Source organism: Hakea prostrata, unplaced genomic scaffold (assembly GCF_041222555.1).
Source record: "Hakea prostrata isolate BN-2017 unplaced genomic scaffold, UWA_Hpros_2 contig_114, whole genome shotgun sequence".
In the NCBI taxonomy this organism is placed as follows: domain Eukaryota; kingdom Viridiplantae; phylum Streptophyta; class Magnoliopsida; order Proteales; family Proteaceae; genus Hakea; species Hakea prostrata.
In genome coordinates this window covers 43491-52310 of record NW_028291233.1, presented here as the reverse complement: position 1 = coordinate 52310, position 8820 = coordinate 43491, and the positions used below count along the sequence as shown (strand labels likewise).

General features: G+C 37.2%; 1 pseudogene; it reads left to right on the top strand.

Moving 5' to 3' along the window:
- Window positions 1–3434: 3434 nt before the first annotated feature.
- LOC148998837 (F-box/kelch-repeat protein At5g60570 pseudogene) lies at window positions 3435–4614 on the top strand (annotated as a pseudogene).
- Window positions 4615–8820: the final 4206 nt, after the last annotated feature.

The window sequence follows — 8820 nt, the reverse complement described above, 5'->3', positions numbered from 1 at the left end:
TCATGGCCTTACCACTCGGTCCCCGATGGCTAGCGGGGAGTTCGAGTATAGCAGCTCACGTTCATTTGCGTTGCGTCGGGTAACCCCTTTTTACCTACGAGACATAGCATTCCCTTCAAGCCTAAATATGGAGTCACAGATGGTATTGGCCATAATTCTTAAGAACATTCTATACTCTTAGTAATAGGAGGAAGGGTTAAGGATTTACCCGGTGTGAGATATCACATTGTTTGAGGAACCCTAGATGCTGTGTGAGTAAAGGATCGTCAACAAGGGCGTTCTAGTGCGTTGTAGATTCTTATCCAAGACTTGTATCATTTGATGATGCCATGTGAATCGCTAGAAACAAGTGAAGTGTATGGCTAACCCAATAACGAAAGTTTCGTAAGGGGACTAGAGCAGGCTACCATGAAACAAAAGATCTTCTTTCTAAAGAGATTCGATTCAAAACTATTATATGTCCAAGGTCCAATATTGAAATCATTTCAAAGGGTTTCCCCCAACCGGGGAGAACAGGCCATTCGATAGGGAGACTCTGAAATTGCGGAGGCTTGGTCCAATCAAGCTGGCAAAAACCGATGCCTTACCACTTGGCTATACTCCATACGGTCGGTCCTTGGGGAGCCCTTGACCGAAGCAGGGCTCGAAGAACGAGCCGTGCAAAGGACGCGGGGATATAGCAAGGTTGTAGCAAGGTTTCGGAGAGGCTTTCCAAGCCCAATTAAAGCAATCCTTGACTAGTGTACTCTTAGAGCCCTCTCTATCGAGCCGGGAAATAGAGGCATCAAAGAATCAATTATGATAAAGTGCTTTGCTTATAATAAAAATCCAAATAAAGAAAAACAATTAATCTCATTAAAATATGAAGGATTTGATATAATATTAATGCAATTAAGAGACCTAGCACAAGCTAAAGCAATCCCAAATCCAAAATCATGTATTCCGTATCACTATAATATTATAGCAAACAATGAACAGCAGTAAATAACTATTCCCAATAGTTCCCACATATTTAATCATTCCTAAAAAGTTCATTCCAGCATGCTATAACATCATAAATAAACAATAGATAATAGGAATAGCATACCATCCCATCCAAGCTTAAGTGCATTGTTCTCCTTAATTTATCAACATCCAAAACCTTCAAACTAGTAATCTAATAGATCATAGTAGGTCTTAAGAACATGTTCATATAATTGCATTTAGGGTTTAGAGTCATTTCAGCCAAATCAAACTTCAAAACCAAGATAGCAAGGGGGCCAGTTGATTAAACCGGTTGGTCAATAACCGACCGCCCTGACCAACCACCAAGTGCCCTCGAGCATAATTCAAATTCGAATTCCACATCTTCAATTACCCAACTTTCATGGGTTCTAGGTTGATCTTAGGCATGGACTTCATCTCTGAATCACTATTCTAAGCACCCAAACAAGAAATAAAACTAAACTCTAATTTAATTATCAGATTGAGATGTAGAGAATCTTCTCTGAAAAATCCTAAAACATGTGATTTTCTCTATGAAAAAATGTTGTCTTAGAGTAAAATAATGGTGAAGTCAAGGTTTTAAAACCTTAAATAGGGGTGTTGGGAGCAAAAATCCCAAAACTACTTGTACTGAATCGACTAACTAGCCAAGGGGTGGTGGATTGGTCAATCAACTGCCTTGACTAACCGCCCTAGTACTTTGTAGTACTAAGGAGGTTTCTCAATCTTGATTGAACCCACATGCTTGCACCGGCATAGTAATCATTCTAGAGGTTCTTACCTGGACTAGGGCACCTCTCAACTTTGTCACTCGCAAGCTGAAAATCCATCTGCCCAAACCATTTAGGTTCTTGTAGGATTACCTTCCAGTTTCCATCAAAGCAGAGGACCATATCTTCACCATCCAAATCCATGGATTCTGGTGCTAATCCAATTGTCTCAAGTTGTATGGCCCACAAATTCTTCCTACTGGTTGCTCATGTTCTCATACCTGCAATTAGGGTTTCAGTTAGGATCCAAGGGATTATCACCGAAGCACTTCATGATAGTGAAAGTAGGATAGGGTCCAAACATGTACCCAACAAGAGCCAATTCCCAGTGAAGACATTCATCAACAAGATGATCGGGTTTGTAAACTGCTCTTTGAATGTCATTTATCTCCAGTGGCTCAACATAGGGAAGGGAGTCATCTTCCTCAATGAGTCTCCTCACCTCAAATAAGCTAGACCATGATTTCAACACCTCCTCACCCCCACGTATAAGTGGTCTTTGCGCCATAGCAGCTCCAATAGGAGCCATCAAGAAGGCGGACAACATTTCTTTGTAAACCAATAAGAAAGTGAGATGCTTATCCATAATGGTAGATGAAGATAAGTGCTTATTAACGGATAAAATATAGTTCAAGGTGCAGAGTCTAGATCACCTCCTTTGACGGGGAGCACAATGTGAGCCCATGATGTTTTTTTACCATAAAAATAAGGTGAGGCCCATGGGGTCAATATTAAAAATTAATCGAAAAATAAATTTTCATTGGGCACCCACCCCCATTTATGTGGTCCAAAAGCATTAGCGGAGGTGATCCGGACTCCAAGGTGCATGCAACCTAGCCGAGACAAACCGCTATTCCAAAAATAGAAAATAGGGTGGCCATTATTCATTTTTCGCTTTACAAATTCTTCACATTTTCTCCATTCCGTATTAATCCTTTCCCCACTTTTTACGAAAACAATCATAAAACACTCATTTTTAAAGGGTGAGAGCGATAGAGAAGAAGAAGAAGAAAGGAAGACGTTGAAGTAGAAGCAGTTTTGAAGTGAGAAGAGAAGTTCTGAAGTTTGAAATTCCTCTCTTTGATTAGATCTGATGAGACTATGATGAAGTTTTGTCTAAACAATCCACCGGAAACATGAATTTATGATCAATTTCTGGTGGACTATTGTATAAAGATCTTTTACACTGGAACTATTTGGTCTTTGTTTGAATCTATTCGTTGGTGATTTTTGGCATTCAACAATTTTCAGGTTGGAATTGTAGAGATCCTGGTGCTTCGTTAAATTTAGACAAGTGCATAGCATTTCTCGGCTAGGCTGTTGGCTTTGTTGAGATCTTTCTTCTATTTATTCGTTTTATTTTCTTCAGGTATTTTTGCCTCGCTCCTTTCATAATGCTTCTTCAGTTGAAAATGTATCAGTTGAGGATGAAATTTAGACTATGAATTCCCTTTGGTTTCTAGTTCAGATTTTCCCCCCTCTGAGAGTATCCATGATGCATGCGATACCATCTGAATTCTCTAATCAGTTTTTGAAACCCCCCCATTAACTCTTGGTTAGATTTCATTTATGATTTAATATTTTCCTTCTAATTTCCTTTTGTTTCTATTACAGAGTTATCAATGGCTTGCAAAGATACTGTCAAGGCAGAGAAAAAAAAAGGAAATACTTGGAGAAGGTATGTTGGAAAACTTGATGGATATTGGAGAGAATATGTTCGACAAGTATGTCAATACAGATGCTCTAGATTCTCATCTAAAGAAGCTAACAATTTCTAGACAATGTGGTGGAGATTTGACGAGCCATTCATCAGGTGATCATAGACTTATACCTTGTCTTAGTGATAACATTGCTATGGATATTCTGATTTGGGCAAGTAGATTTGATTACCCAAATCTTGCTGGAGTCAATAAAAAGATTAATGAGTTGATTTCTAGTGGGGTTATTTACAAATTGAGGCCGGCAGATGAGTGTTGTAGAACAATGGGTTTATCTTGCTTGTAGTGATATGCCTTGGGAGGCCTTTGATCCTGCAAGACATAGGTGGATGAGGTTACCTACAATGCCATGTGATTTTTGCTTCACATATGCAAACAAAGAATCTCTTGCTGTAGGAACTAATCTGCTTGTTTTTGGTCGGGAGATATCAAGATTAGCAATATGGAAGTACAATATGCTTATTGATCAATGGTCTAGAGGCCCCTTAATGAATCATCCCCTTTGTTTGTTTGCTTCCGGTAGCAAAGGAGAAATTGCCATTGTTGCTGGAGGAATTGACCAGAATACTTGTGTTCTGAAATCTGCTGAGCTTTTCAATTCCGAATTGGGTTCTTGGGAAAGTTTGCTAGATATGAACTTGCCTCGAAGACTCTGTTCAGGATTCTTCATGGATGGCAAGTTTTATGTCATTGGAGGAGTTTCCAATCAACATGAGCCTTTAACTAGCGGGGAAGAGTACAATATTGAGACAAGAAAATGGAGGATGATAAATGACATGATTCCTAGTTGGGGTGGACCTATGCAGTCTCCTCCTCTGGTGGCTGTAGTTAAGAATCAGCTTTATGCTGCTTATGTAACTACAAATGAGGTGAACAAATATGACAAAACAAGTAATACATGGAATGTTGTGAAGAGATTGCCAGTCAGAGATGGCACCAACAATGGTTGGGGTGTAGCCTTTAGGGCATGTGATGACAAGTTGATCTTGGTTGGTGGATGAAGAAGGCCTACTGGTGATGGTATCGTAGTGTATTCGTGGTGTCCAAAGGATGGGAATGAAGGAGGACCAGACTGGGATGTTCTTTCTGTCAGAGAGCGAGCAGGTGGGTTTGTGTACAACTGTGCAGTGATGGGTGCATGACTCTATGTCTTATGAGTTGGATTTAAACCCTCTCATTGAGAAAGTTAGGTCTTCTCCAATGCAACTTGATGTTGATTGGGTGTTTTTCAACCTCCAAAAGATCAATGTTGATATAAAATGTTTTTATTCTCGAGTTTCCACCCTTTCATTGAGTACGATTTTTTTTCTTCTCAGAAATAGATTAAGGAACTAAATTAACATGGAGGCTTCTTTCCTTTTTCTTATCATGATTTTTGTTATGAATGTAAAGTGATATATCTTTGAGGAAGTTTTTGGGTAGTAAGATTATGGCATGATGTTTTTTCATGATATCAGTACTTGTTACTATTTTGCAATTTCATCTATTTTGATGGTTGTCATTGTTAGAGTAAAATCTAATTTATGGGCAATATATTAACCAAATTAATGTGTATTTATGCTATCTTATAACATTAACATATTAAAGTTATTAGTTTAATTATAAAGCATCGTTAAGTGTGGCCTCCTATGTGTAGAGACCAAAATGTAGAGACTAAAATGCAAGTTAAGGTTATTTATGAAATTAATCTAATTACTAAACTTTATGATGGGTTAAGTTAGTAATTGAAACTGCACATATTGAGTAGTATATAAACGAGTCATGGTCTCCAAGCCAAATGCATTGCTTTTCTCTTTAACTCCCATAATTAGAGAGAGAATAGAGAGATCAAAAAATATTCTCAAAAGGAGGGCTTGCATTCAAGGCTTGGAAGATCATCTATCATCATTCAATCTCAGGGATTCAGATCAATGATCCCAATCAAATCTTTTCTAAATCTTATGGATTCGAGTGAGTTTCCACACTTAACATTTTATCGATGATTTGACATGCTTGATGCTGGGTTTAATTAAAATTCTACAAGTAGTATCAAAGACTTTTCATGTTGAATCATTGGGATTAGATCACATGAGAATGTGATTTGAGAATTAGGGATATTTTTTTAATTAAAAAAAAAGGTTTAATTAGAAACGAAATCTATTCGTGGATTACTAATTTTCTTGTTGGCTACATATTTATGATATTCAGATGATTGTTTCTCATTATTATGGTTAATATGTTATGATTTTGTTCCTTTTATTCATGTTTAATTAAGTTATTGTATTTAAGTGATTAATTAATTATGAAAGTACATTTCTTAGTTAATTAATGTTATTTTCATTTGAAAATTCATTATGGATTCAGTGTTTGAATTTTGGTATAATTAATAATTCAAATATTAGTATATGTATTTTGGAATAAATTGATTGAAATAATATATCGCCAAAGTGACCTCTTTGTGGAGATTAATTTTATTTCAAATTACAAACAATTATGTGCATGTAACTTAAGTGAATATTAATCCGCCCAAAGGAAGATTGATATTCAACAGAATTGCATACACATTTGTGGTAATAAGCATGTGACAATTAATCAGTTTTACAAGTTATTGATAAATCGGCCCAGAGGAAGATTTATTGATTCGACATGTTCTTTATCATCTGTGTTTGATTACCATGCCAAGTTATCAATCGTAAGTTAATATTTCTATCCAAAGACTAAATATTAATGGAACGTCCGATATCTTGTGATGGGTTACTCTTATTTGAATTTATAGATTAAAGTTATTATTATTTGTGAGCATATTTATTTGAATTTGTTATATTCTCTATTTTAGCTATGGGTTCTACTTCTAATATATCAGCTAACATTAATTCTATTCCTATGTTGAATGGTTCTAACTTTAAATCATGGCAAGAGAATCTCCACGTAGTTCTCGGAGTCATGGATATTGACCTTGCATTAAGGGAAGACCCTCCAACACCTCTTACAAATGAAAGTTCCTCTGATGAAAAAAGGAACAAGGAAAGGTGGGAGAGGTCAAATCGCATGTGTCTAATGATCATGAAGAAGGCCATTCCCTAAGCATTTAAGGGCACAATTTTAGAAAAAATAACTATGGCCAAGGAGTTCCTTAAAGATATTGACCAGAGGTTTGCCAAAAATGAAAAGGCTAAAACAAGTACATTCTTGGTAAACCTAATCTCAATGAGGTATAAAAGCAAAGGAAACATTAGGAGTACATCATGGAGATGATCTTGCTTCTAAATTACGAGCACTTAAGCTTGATCTTTCTAAAGATTTGTTAGTCCATTTAGTTCTTATATCTCTTCCCACACAATTCAGTCAATTTAAAGTGAGCTACAATTGTCAAAAGGAGACTTGGTCTCTTAATGAGCTCATCTCTCATTGTGTGTAAGAAGAGGAAAGGTTGATGCAAGAGAAGAAAAAAAGTGCTCATTTGACTAGTATTTCCAAGGACAAAGGGAAGAAAAGGAAGAAGGATACTAAGGTTGCAAATACAACACCTAATAAGAAACAACAAAAGGCACCATATGGTAAATGTTTCTTCTTTTGTGGGGCTAAAGGTCATCAAAAGAAGCATTGCACTAACTATCACGCATGGCGTGCTAAGAAAGGTATGCTTCTTAATTTGGTTTGTTCTGAATTTAATTTAACTTCGGTACCACGACACACGACACACATGGTGGATAGATTTTGGTGCAACAACTCATATTAGTGTGTCTATGCAGGGTTGCTTGAGTTACTGAAAGCCAAGTGATGGTGAAAAATACATCTATGTAGGCAATGGCAAGACGGTTCAAGTCGAGGCAATAGGAAAATTTAGATTATTGTTAAAAATTGGACACTATTTGGATTTTGATGCAACGTTTATTGTACAATCGTTTAGATGAAATTTGATTTCTATTTCTACTTTGGACAAGTTTGGTTATTCTTGTTCATTTGGGAATGGAAAATTTAGTTTGTTTCATGATTCAAAATTGGTTGGTTTCGGTTCTTTATTAGGCTATGATAATCTTTATTTAATTGAATTAGTTGCTTCATAATGAATCCCTGCACTTAACTACACAAGTTATTAAGAGAAAATTAACTAGTGAGGATTCAGCTACGCTTTGGCACAAAAGATTAGCTCACATCTCCAAATGGAGAATGGAGAGACTTGTGTCAGATGAAATTCTTGCACCCCTAGATTTTATAGATTTTCACATTTGTCAGGAGATTTGAAGCCAATAGAACTTTAGATGGGAACTTATACATAAGGATATTTGTGGGCCATTCCCTGTAGCCACTTGGAATGGTCAAAAATATTTTATAACGTTCATAGATCATTTTTCCAGATATGGCTATCTATATCTCATTCATGAAAAAGCAGTCTTTGGATGTGTTCAAAAGTTTCAAAGCTAGGTTGAAGACCAACAAAGTAAAAGGATTAAAAATGTCAGATCTGATCATGGTGGTGAATACTATGGCAGGTATGACGGTTCAGGTGAACAACGTCCAAGACCATTTGCTAAGTTCCTAGAAGAATGCGGTATTGTCCCACAATACACTATGCCGGGTTCACCCACTATGAATGGTGTTGATGAGAGGCGAAATGGAAGGCTTAAAGACATGGTAAGGAGTATGATTAGTCATTCTACCTTGCCTAAATCACTCTGGGGAAAAGCACTTAAGACTGCAGCATATATCCTTAATAGGGTTTCGACTAAAGCAACTGCCAAAACCCCTTATGAGCTATGGATAGGTAAGAAGCCTAGCTTGAAGCATCTACACATTTGGGGATGTCCAACTGAGGCAAGGCCTTATAGGCCTAATGAAAGTAAACTGGATTTAAGAACGATAAGTTGCTATTTTGTTGGATACTCTGAAAGGTCTAGGGGTTATAAATTTTATGATCCCACTACTAAGACAAATTTTGAAATGGGAAATGCCCGGTTCTTTGAGGATGTTGAGGTTGCGAGGGGAGATAAGGTTGGGGATTTTGTCTTTGAAGAAGAAGAGAAATACGTTGAAATTCCTACAACTTCTATTGACATTGATCAGGGTCCTATTCTTGACATTGTTCAAGAAGCAGACCAAAATCAAGACAATATCCAAGAGCCTCTCATTCTAGACGAACAACCTCCACCACCTCAAGAACCTGTGCCTCCAAGGAGATCCACTAGAGAGAGGAAAAGTGCGGTGTAACAACCCCCGTATTTCTAACCCGGGATCTGTATTGCAGGTCCGAGAACCTTAAGGTCTAGCTGGGTAAATTTGTGGAGTGTCCGGATAGAAGCCCATGATCCATACCCTGAACCCATGGATCTGGATTCTCTTGATGAAGAGCTTGCCTTGCTTGGTAGTTG